An 11,909-nucleotide genomic window follows, 5' to 3' on the forward strand; every position below is an offset into this window, starting at 1 on the left:
CTTTATCTCACTGAAAAAATTTCAAATTTCTTGCGTTGTCTGTATTAGCTTGATTTTACATTCGTAACACAAAGTAGCAAAGTATAAACTATAAATTAAATTTAGAATAGCGAATTAAAATAGATAGGGTTGAGGGCAAAAGTATTAATACTTTTCTATTATTACATTTGAAATACTAAACAACTATTAGTACAGAACAACGTTGTGTGAAAAAAATGAGACAAGGAACGTGTGTGGAACCCCTAAATATGGAATAAGTGTGAGTGAGAGGTGTTGCAAAGGTATAACATACTGGGTGTGGCAAAAACTTTGTCCACTCAGATATTTCCTTTATTTATAATAATATGGAAAATGTTATATACAAAATTTGCATGATATGGATAGGAACATAATATGACATACTTTTTACATGGCTTCTTGCGAAGACAATAGTGTGCGCCAATAGACACAATCTTTACCTGGGTTTCTTCCCACCAAGCCGGAAACGAAACAGTCGATACTATGGCCATAGAATCAACAACCGACTTAACAAATGCAACCAAGAAACCAATCCCATACCAAGACCTTCTCAAATCAGTCCACAGTTTCGAAAGAGATGAAAAGGACGAAAATCCACAACAATGTACAAAACTTCTATCAACCAACGCCTACCCTCGATATGAACAAAAAAGAAAAGACGATCATGACGAGACTCAGGATTGGACATTCAAAAATCACCCACGATCGTCCATTAAAAAGGACGAAACCACCAGTCTGCAGCCCCTGCAACCAGGCTATATCGATCAGACACCTACTGTACGAGTGCAGAAAATACCGAATCCAAAGACATAAGAGTAGACTAAACCTAAACATCGCCTTGACAACACAGAATCACATCATAGACACTCTTAACCCCTTAACCTATGATTTCTTTTCCGACTACGCATCTAAGCGTCAGCCATTTTCTATTTCAGTATTGTGTCAGGTAACAAAAATTAATCCGTCACAAATTAATTGCACTTTGTAATCCTCAGTCTTACAAATTCAAACGAAAGTTAGGATTACAATGAATTTTCCTTACTAATATAACGATTTTTGTCACATCTTCACCAGAATCTCTGCCACGAGTCTGACGAGTTGTCATATGTTAAGGGGTTAACTATCTACAAGAATCTCAAATCTACCATGAAATCTAATAAAAGAAAACTGAACCAGACTTGTCGCTAATGACCTAAATGTCGATGCGACATAAAGTCTAAATATAAAAAAAAAAAATAGTGTGCGCCATTTCTTCGACCTTACTGCAGAATGTTGGCGAAAACATATAAATCCAAGTTTCGTGGCCTAGTGACCAGAAAAGCGGAGAACGCATTAGATCAATTTTCAAAGTAGATCGTAAACATTCACATGGTCATGTTCAAACGTCTTTCTTCTCATCCTGTGTCTTACATGAATTTGTAGTTCTTTTCTATACGAACTTCTCTGTATGTATTTCTGTAATTTGGCACTGTGTGACACAGTTGCCTTGTGTATTACGTACAGTTACTCTTACTAATATTTGGACACTCTTTAGAACAGTATATCTTTTTTGTAAAATGAACCAAACGACTTGAACTTGTTTGAGAAGATGCAAGGATTAGTTTACTAGATGAAGTGTACGAAAAATTCTGAAAAAATTGCAATTTGGGGGAATCGCGAAGAAAACAGTAGAAGTCACTTTTTACAACTTTTTTTATCTGAAATTCTCAGCATGTATACAATAACGGACACAAATTTATAAAACGTACGTTTTAAATTTTCATTACAGGCTCAGATAAAAAAGTTGTAAAACGTGACCTTTACAATTTTCTCCGTAATCCCCGCAAATTGCAATTTTTCAAAATTTTTTGTTCACCTCATTTAGTAAACTATTATCAACTTCTTAAAAAAAAAAAAAGTCGTTTGGTCCAATTTTAAAAACGTTATACTGTTCTAAAGAATGTCCGAATATTTGTAAGAATAACTATATTAGGGTTACTGTTGCTGTTGAAAGAATAGCACACAAGCAATTGAAACCTCAATACGAAGTATAATTAATTTAACTGCGAGATCATTCATTCAGAAACAAGATGTTGTATTCGCCTAATTTTTAAAAATTGTTTTCAATTGTCACACCCCAAAATATCTATATTTAAACAACTAAGAAAGTGCACGAAATTTCGTTAGCTTCGTTATTTAAACATCTGTCAAAATCGAAATCGTGCTGGAGTTTTATTTAAAATCGTAAGAGCGTGTAAATTATCAATACATTTCTATTTTCACAGAACAAGAGAAAGGCGGATAATGGTAAAAAAAAATTCGTTCCATGTCATGTAAAAGATACAATGAAATAAAGAAAATACAGTCGATATCGTATGTATTGAAGTGCTGGTGTAAGCGATACTCGACTGCAATCTCAAAATGTCGCATTCTGAAAAAGAAGAACATCGGAGATGACGGAAAGTTTTGTTGAAATGCTCGATGGTACAGAAAATATTTCACGACATGGTAACCTTCTGCGAGAGATCTTCAAATAAACTCTATCCTTTAGAGAAATATAGGTATGTATTTCATATTGGTCGTGGAATCATCCATTCACAGAGATCATAAATATAATTATTACTTTAAAAATCGGTAATTACAAAACAATATTGCCAAGAGCGTTAACAGCACACTGGTAACACGATGATGTATTAAAATTAACGAAGCTTATTATGGCTGAAAACTAGCTATATACTGCAATGGCACAATTGTTGGTAAGTATGTGATATACCTAACGTTCCGATTTCAATTCTAACACGTCCAAATCTCTAACACTTTCACTGGAACCCTTTATTTGCTTTATACTACAAAATGATTGTTTCATGAATAATAAAGTTACATGTATCACCATTTTGATAGTTATTGTTGAATAATATATACTATCAGGGTTGGTTCTAGGCTGATAGTCACCTGCGAGCTAAAAATATTTGCCCTCCCAATCAACGTGAATCGTAAGCAGATTCATAAACTAATTCAACTCGTAGAAATGTAGCATTATGTTTTTATGAAAGTTTCATATATTAGGTGTAGAAATGAACTTTTTATGTAAGATATAAGTATCAACATTTATCTATAAAATGACGTTCGAATTTTTACATTTCGTGCATTTGTTATAAACTTATGGTCATCTGAAGTTAACGATTGCAAATTTCTTGCGGCGTGCACATTACAGTTTAACTGCTTTTTATATTAGGTGTAGAAATGAATTCTTTCCGACTTTTGGGTACAATTAAAATTTTATTTAAAAAAAATGAGAACAGATCGATCATCGATACAATTTCCACGATTGTTGATGACCTTTTGCCATTTTTCTGGCAGCTTGCGAACACCATTGCGATAGAATCTCATTCGAAAGAATTCATTTCTACACCCAACAGTTAACAAGGGTAAAAAATCCATAAAAATATTTGTTGTATTTATTTTAATTGCATTCTTTACAGTGCACTAACGGCCGCCTCTGTGCATGCACGCACTAAACACCTACTATATAGAACCGCCCCTGCATATTATGCTACTACGACGGTCTCTCCTGCGCTCCACCACCAGAGGGGCGGACTAATGTTCTCCTTTCTCGCTAGTCCTCGCCATGGCTCCTATTAGCACACCGGGTGTCCCAATTTTTTCCAATAAAACTTTGTCAGTGTGTTCTATGGGTATAAGTATGAGCAAAATGATATATAAACATAGGTTGTTTGAAGGTTTCTATTGGAAATGGGTGATTGAAATAAAATTGTCTTTGTATCTGCTAATATTCTATTTATTCTACGACTCAGAAGAAACATCTTTACTATTTGAAATGCTCTATCGAACTGTCTCTGGACACCCCGCCCTGCGGGGAGGGGGCGGGGTAGTGCCGGACTCATACCGGCTAAAACCCCCACGGTGGTCCTTCCTCGGCGTTGCGGGGTGGGCCCGGGATCTCGAAACGAACGCCACCGGACCCACCCCACGCCTGGTCCCTCCCTCAAGATGTTCAGGGAGGGAGGGGCCCCATCTCGGCGGGAGCCAACTGGACCCCCTCACCACCGCAGAGGCGTCACCTGGTCCACACCGGCGACGCCTTCACCGCGGGTCACGGACACGCGTCAAATTGACGCGTGAACGAAACCGCACATTTTCTTTAAAAAACAACTTATTCTGTTTAAAGACAACATATTATACACTGTTAACTTATAAACGAAACTATGTGATATTATACATTTATATAAAATTTATAACAAGCATAAGTGGTAGGAGAGAAGTGTAAACGGTTTCTATAATTTTCCTTGTGAAATGACGCGTCCCGTAAACTTAGTGTTAAATAAAGTTTAAACATTCCTACAATACTCCATGATAATCGAAAAGTGTCTATATCTCGAAAAGGAAGAGTTTTTGAATCTATGTTTATATGACCTTTTTTTCATCCTTAGAAACAGTAGAATACGGTACCAAAGTTAGGGCACCTATTTCCTTACCACCCTGTATATTCCACTTCAAGTTACAGTTGTTGTGCTCATCCAGGTACTACATTCAATTTCGAAATTTGTACAAAATCGTTTAACACATTGATTGGAAGATTTAACATTCTACCAAACTACTAATAGCATTAGCTCATTTAAATGCTAGCTTTCATTTTTAGAACAAGGGAAAGATCGATGGTTATCAGCAAACCTTGATACGACACAGTATGTAACTTTGTTCCTCGATATCGACGTTGAAAATCGAATGGAAGATGATCAGGGTGTGAGAGGCAAGTCGGACAGAGAAAAAAAAAGCAAGAAATGAAGTGAGGGATAGAGGATGACCGTCATATTCAAAGGGGAAAAGGAACGCAGCTAGAGAGAGGCAGCGAATGAGAAAGAGAGAAAGGTGGGCAAATCCATACAGGCGGACAAAGAGAGAAGTAACAGATACTAGAAGGAAGGGAAGCAGAGATATAAAGTAGAAAGAGAGTTGAAACGTGTCCATAGATAGAAAGGCTACCGGTGTACTACTATTGTTATCAATTTATTTCCGATGTATTGGCTGGTCGCTAAAAGGAACGTCGTCATCGATATGTGATTGTGAATCTTCACGGCAAAAGCCTTTGAGCTATCGATTCCACCACCTGTCGACCGCAGATACGTCTATGTATTTCAGGAAACATGTCAGAGATTTCCGACGGTTTCAGAACGCTGAAGATGCCGCTGGGACTAAATGTAATTAAGGCTTGCTGAAAGATTAATTCGTGTACTTGTGGACGCGGGTCACGACGGGGAGAGGTCTAACGAAGAAATTCATTTGCACTACGAATATAATTTACGGTAACCGCTCTAATGAATTGTTTGTACTTTAATGACAAGATCCTAAGGTGTCTCGGTAGTCGGATCTTTAAACACGAAGAATTAACGTTTTTCCGCCCACTTGTTTCAGCAAGACAAATCCACTTTATTTCGTGTACGAAACGATATACTTCGTTTAATACAGCAAAATCCATTGCCATTTCTAATGAATTCTTTTATTTATACTTGAGAAAACCAGATACCATAAATATAAAATAGTGCAGTGCTCCTAAGACGAAATAAATGAAATAAAGTAAATAGTGATTTTTATTAATTAAACTCATGCTTTAATCGTAATTTTTTAAACGTTAGAATAACAATTTATTTTCATCTTTCTATTTAGAACGTTATCGTTATAATTTTTAAAATAACTACCTATACCCATCGCTGTAATTGTTAGTTTGTTGCACAGGAACATAATTACCAAATATCATCACCAAGTATTATCAAATTATTATCTAAAAACAAATTCTTCCTTTAGTAATTTAGAATAAATACATTTTAAATTTACTGTAAAATTTTTCTTTGAAAAAGGCAGTGTGGAAAAAGAATTTGTGGGGGGTAGAACTTGAGTGGAATAGCGTGGAATGAGATAATAGAACAGCGTGGTCTTATAATAAATAGTGATAGCAATTAGAGTTTCGTTGTTATCTAGCATCAAGTATATTATTATTAAAATACACTTCCCTAACCTCCATCACGAAACACACCCATCCCCACAAGAATTACCCAAATTATGAAAGGTAATTCTAAAAAAATGATAAGCATAAGGCAGCAATGAGCTGATACTCCAAAGCTGCAAGACAGAAAGAGAATAAAAAAGAAGAAAATCTCCTATATATATACCAACTTAACGAAAATACATTTACGTACATATCACGATATAGTCTGCTACAGCAAACTGGATCTCAAGTGACGATCCTAAATGACAAAAGAGAATAAAAAAGAAGAAAATCTCCTATGCACCAACTTAACGAAAATACATCTACGTACATATCACGATATAGTCTGCTACAGCAAACTGGATCTCAAGTGACGATCCTAAATGACCATCTCCACTGACAATATACAACGACATTTAAAAGTACCCGAGTATCGTAATTTTGATCATCCACGTAACAGGAATAAGCAAATGGCGTCACTTCATAGCAAAATGGCGGTTGTAAGGGTAGCCAAATTGCCAGGAACGAAGAAAATTGGAAATACCAACCGGAAGTGATCTTCGAAAGAAATGTTCAGACGAACGATGCAACATGGACGAGTTTCGTCATTGGCCTCTGTTACACGTGCAAAGCGTGTACTCGTTGTACCAAGTGCTAGCCGTGGGCAAACCGGTTGTACCTAGTACCTACTAGGTTGTCGCAAACGGTTGGAACGGAGGGTTAGTCGGAAGCTAAAGAGGATGGTTTCGACGTTGAAGGATGGCGTGTCGCTAGGAGACGCGGTCGGAATACCTGCCAGCACACGTACACGCGTAAGTACACACAGAGACGGATGTGATTCGGTGTAACGATCTGAACCATTCCTCCCTCTCTGCTCTGCCTATTCTCGATTTCAGGCCTTGTCTTTGTCAGACAAGTGTTTGTCATGTGGCACGGTTATAAATGATCGTCTAGTAGTGACGAACCGGTTTGTCGTTCTTGACGAAATGCGTTTGTTGCGACTGCAGCCTGCACGACTCAGCTTTCGTCGGTAGACAGAGAAAAATTGCCGTGGGGATGTCGCGGAACGTGTCAGGACTATTAGCGTTCTACGAACGAGAACGCCAGACCGATTATATTTATTCCGTTCTGTACGAAGCGGAGAACATGGAGGATGGTAACTGAGCATCAGCGTGAACAACAGGGAACAAAACAAAGAACGGATACGTGAAACGTAGAGAAATATATTAGGTCGTCTGGAAAGTTCGTATTTCGTTGTCTGAATTGACATAATCGCAACTCCGTCAAAAGTTAACATATTTATTCAAAATAAGAACTATTACAATCGGTACACCTTTGCCAATGTGTCACTAATTCATTTATGTTATCTACGAGAAAGCTGTGATGTCTGGAATCAACAAAGTCAACGAAGACCTTCTTTTCCACATCGCGTTCATTTCCAAATGCTTTCTTCCTGATAAAATGGTCAAAATGCTCAAGCAGATGGTAATCTGTTGGCGAAAGGTCCGGAGAATAGAGTGGATATTATAGAGTCTCATATCCCAGGTCGTTTAACTTTTGCTCTGTAATTAATGATATGCGCGGTCGGGCGTTATCATGCAAAGGAATCGGACCTTTTCTATTGACTAATGCTGGACGGTTAACTGACAACTTTTGATGCGTTTCGCTAAGTTCAACGCAGTACTTATGTCCCATGATCGTTTCTTCCTTTGTCAAAAAATTGTCGCGAATAATTCCGTGAATAGACCACAAAAAAGATAGCATTATCTTTGTCGGATGTGCTTTAGATTTTGGAGAGTGTCTAGGTGGTTCGTTAAAATCCAACCACTGCTCAGATTTTTTCCGATTATCACAAACTTTTCATTAGAGGTAGCAATTTTGCCCAGAAAGGGGTGTTTCATGCTCCGCAGGATATGGGAAGAGCAAGTGGAGGCACGAAGCATTCGCTGAATATCGGACAGCTTGTGCGGAACCATTTTCACTTATACATTTTTTCGTCTTGCCTATGATTCGTAGATGGCGTAAATAAATTAGTGAAACGTTGGCAAAGGTGTGTCGACGGAGTTATGATTTCAATTCAGACGACGAAATCCGACAGAACTTTTCAAACGACCCAATAAAAGATCACGCCAATTGGAAAGTTAGAAATGATATTATAGGAAACACGATATGATAAATAGTATGTTGATCGGTAACTCTTTGCAGAACTTGCCCAGTTTTTGCGCGTTCCTCGCACACCAACTTAATTTTGTCCAAGGTAGTTGAGTGAAACTTTTGCGAGGAAAATGTTTACGGTTTAATGTTGCCGACATGAAGTTTCGCTCGAATGTGTCTGCTTCGTTTAAAAACATGTTCCGTGAAAAATTCTAAGGCTGTTACTATTGATCGGTATTTCTAGTGGAGGCGGAAAGCGATGATAGAGAGTACCGTTTGCGACTCAAGATGAGTTAAAAAACTTGGAAAACTGAAAGGGAAAACTTTGCCTAAGAGTTTCTTCGGGGTTTACGACACGCGTCGAAAATTGGGACGACGGTTACTTTCGAATTTTCCATTTCTAAACGCTTATTATTCACGAGTAGAGCATAAAATTTCGCGCTTTAACATGGTGGAAGATGAATTTGACGAATGGAAGATAGAAGCAAATGCGACAATTGAAACGAGATACAATTACTGTCGATAAAGAGTTACGAGACGAAGTGAAAAAAATTGAGGAATGATGAAGAAGTAACTTTGAAACAATTTATTAGTGTGACGAATAGGAAAACTACTCGTGTGCTAGTAGTAATTTCGAAAAAAATTCACCTAGTGTTGTGTTTAATTATGTATCTCTTGCTAACAAGTAAATGAACATTTTGAAAGAAATTGCAAAGAAATTTGCTACCATTGTGTACCGTGCACAATATTTCAATATAAATTAAAAAAAAAATTTTAATTTAAAATTAAAAGCCAATATTTCAATATAAATTAAAAAAAAAATTTTAATATAAAATTAAAAGCAATTAAACACAAAAATTAATTCTAAACTCTGTGTTTATCTGTTTTAGTACTTCCATTTTTGTTCTTTATCCCTGAGATAATTCTTTTCGATGTACATATGGAGGGTTTAGAAGCCAATCAGTGTAAGTCCAACTTTACCCGAAAATGAGTTATATAGATCCAAAACCTCTTTATGTTGAAAGCTTTCAGTTGATAAATAAATTAAGTCACTACTTTCATATACAAGCGATATATGGCAGCACTTAGGTTGACCACTGAATCACTAGATGAAAGTATTCAGTGGACAATCAGTGTAAGTCACTTTAAAGTTGTGTCAAGTTTATACCGTAGTGTTGATTATTGAATAAACATTTAAATGCTGTCTTCTTTACACGATGAGTAAAAGAAATGAAAATATCCTTCCTTTGTTATCAGAAAATCACCCTTCGTCTGATAGCGAAACTGAATATTTACCTGACTATGAAAACAATTTATCTGATTCTGATTATGGTAAGTGAAATGAAAACTTCAGGAAAAAAAAGTCAACCGAATTCCATCTTCTATAAAGAAACTCTTCAGGATGATTTTCCATTTTATGAGATCAACATAAAGCCGGCGTCAAGAGGAAGGCCTCGGAATTTGTTCAATTTTGCTCAAAACTCATCGTATCCACAGTACCCGTGAAAGAAATAAAAAAGAAGCACATGTTTGATCTACTACGTTATATTCCACCGCATTACCACTCATCTTACCAAAATTTGTCAACGATAAATAAAAACCATGATGATCTTCTTTTGTTTCTGTTGCCAGTAAGTCCATTTGTATGTTCTACTATGATAAACATCGTTTTCTGCATCTTTACTAGTGTTGTCATTTTTTTATAACCAATTAACAAAACCCTTATTGATCTCGGTTTTAGTGTTACTGGACTTACACTGATTGGCTTCTCATTTATCGATAGAAATAGTTAAACTATTGGTTTGTCCAATAAGTTCGTGCCATTTAGATCAGTATTTCAAGCATACCTTTAAACGCTATGAAAGAATGTAGTCACCCTCGCGTTCCACAACTTCTTTCCACCTTTTTGACAAATCTATTATGCCATCGCTATAAAATTTTTTCAGTTTCTCATTGAAATATTTTTGAGTCAATTTTATCAAATTTTTTACCCACTAAAAAATATTGTAATCCGATGGGACAATATCCAGAGAATATGGCGGGGGGGGGTGCCAACCGAATTCGCGTAATTTTTTTGCACGTTTTGTGCCACATGTGGCCTGGCATAATCGCGGTGAAAAATGACTTTGTTTTGAATTAAATTTCTTGGACGTTTTACTGCTATTGCTTCTCTTAACTTTTCTAACTGAGCTCGGTACACGTCTGAATTAATGGTTTCATTTCTCTAAAGTAACACGAAGTACAGAACGCATCGTGGCACAAATTTATTGAACGACCTAATATATCGTGCAATAACTGGTTAATCAAATTGCTTGGAGTGTCTTCCGTTCGTGTTTGTAGCAATTTACCGATGTTTGAAGTATTAGGTCAGTCAGCCCATAAGTTTGTGCCGAAAGCGAAAAATATTTTAACGAAAATCCAAGGAAATTCTATAGTGACGACATAATGGTCTTACCAAAAGAAAAGTGGTGTAATGAGAAGACACTTACGTTTTTTTCTCCTTTTTTTTTTATCGAATTTACAGGTTCGTTGGAAATACTGATCTAAACTATAAAATTCGACACGAACTTATAGGGTGACCTAATATTATGCAATACAGTATGTAGGGTAAAGTTGCCTAATATGAGACCCATTTCTTAAAGAAGTCATAACTGTCGATTAGGAACACTTTTATTAAAATTCGATACGTGTTTCAAAAGTATGATATGTATTCTTTTGTAAGGTACTGGAATGTACGGTAAAGAAAATTCGGTTCCTTCGTAATAAAATAAAAACAAAAATTATGCAAATGCACAGATTTCAAAAATCGGTTCCTAATATGAGAAAACTATTTTTTCTGTCTTTTTTCACACATTCGGCATATTAAATCTGTTTCTTCAGCACCGCAGACTTGGTGGGCTCACCGGTAACACTTTGTACGCTAAAACAAAATTGGGTACCTAACATGAGACTATTCTTATAGTACGAACCTCCGAGTAGCTTCGAGATTAAGTCTTCGTTATTTAACGATACGCAACTAGTAAGCCTTAAACTCCGTTGCATGCACTGTACAACAGTATTTATGAAAATGATTATAAACTTACTATTCTGGAGGTATTTGTAATTTAATCGAACCACTTGAAAAACTTTCTGCAACGTATTGCACAAATATGCTTGTTGAAGACGCTTCATTGATTTCAATCAAATTTCATATTTAATTTGATAATTAACGCGGTTAATTACGAAACGAAACAGCATCGCTACGATATTCAAGAGTTCTGTAACGGAGATATGCTGGGGTCTCATATTAGGCTACTTTACCCTAAGATTTAGGGAATTTCAAGTTGATGTGTTGTTTCCTGGATTTCGTGCTCCTGTTTAAAATATTGGCTTGCGAAAGTCGGCCAACACTTCTTGGCCGATATGTCAACTTTAAAATGTCAATATTTCAGTTCGTAGCAACCCTTTAAGTCCCTCGTTGCATTTCCCGGAGCATCGAAAATGCAATGCAGATGCAGCTTTCGAGTAGCTTCGTAAGTTCAACGAAGCGAGTGAAAAATGTAGATCGACTTGTATCTGATTTATCGAACGGTGAATTTTCTAGTTTACAAGCTATTTTAGTCTTTATCTCGTTACAGCAGATGTCAAATTCGCGCAGTTTAATACACATAAAAACACAAATTAATTCTGACAAGATAAACAAACTTCTTCTGTGTATTTTAAAAATCTACTTTATCTTATTTATTTTATTTTATTTTATTTTATCTTCTGTGTA

This window comes from Habropoda laboriosa, unplaced genomic scaffold, assembly GCF_001263275.1.
Source record: "Habropoda laboriosa isolate 0110345459 unplaced genomic scaffold, ASM126327v1 scaffold42, whole genome shotgun sequence".
NCBI classification, from domain to species: domain Eukaryota; kingdom Metazoa; phylum Arthropoda; class Insecta; order Hymenoptera; family Apidae; genus Habropoda; species Habropoda laboriosa.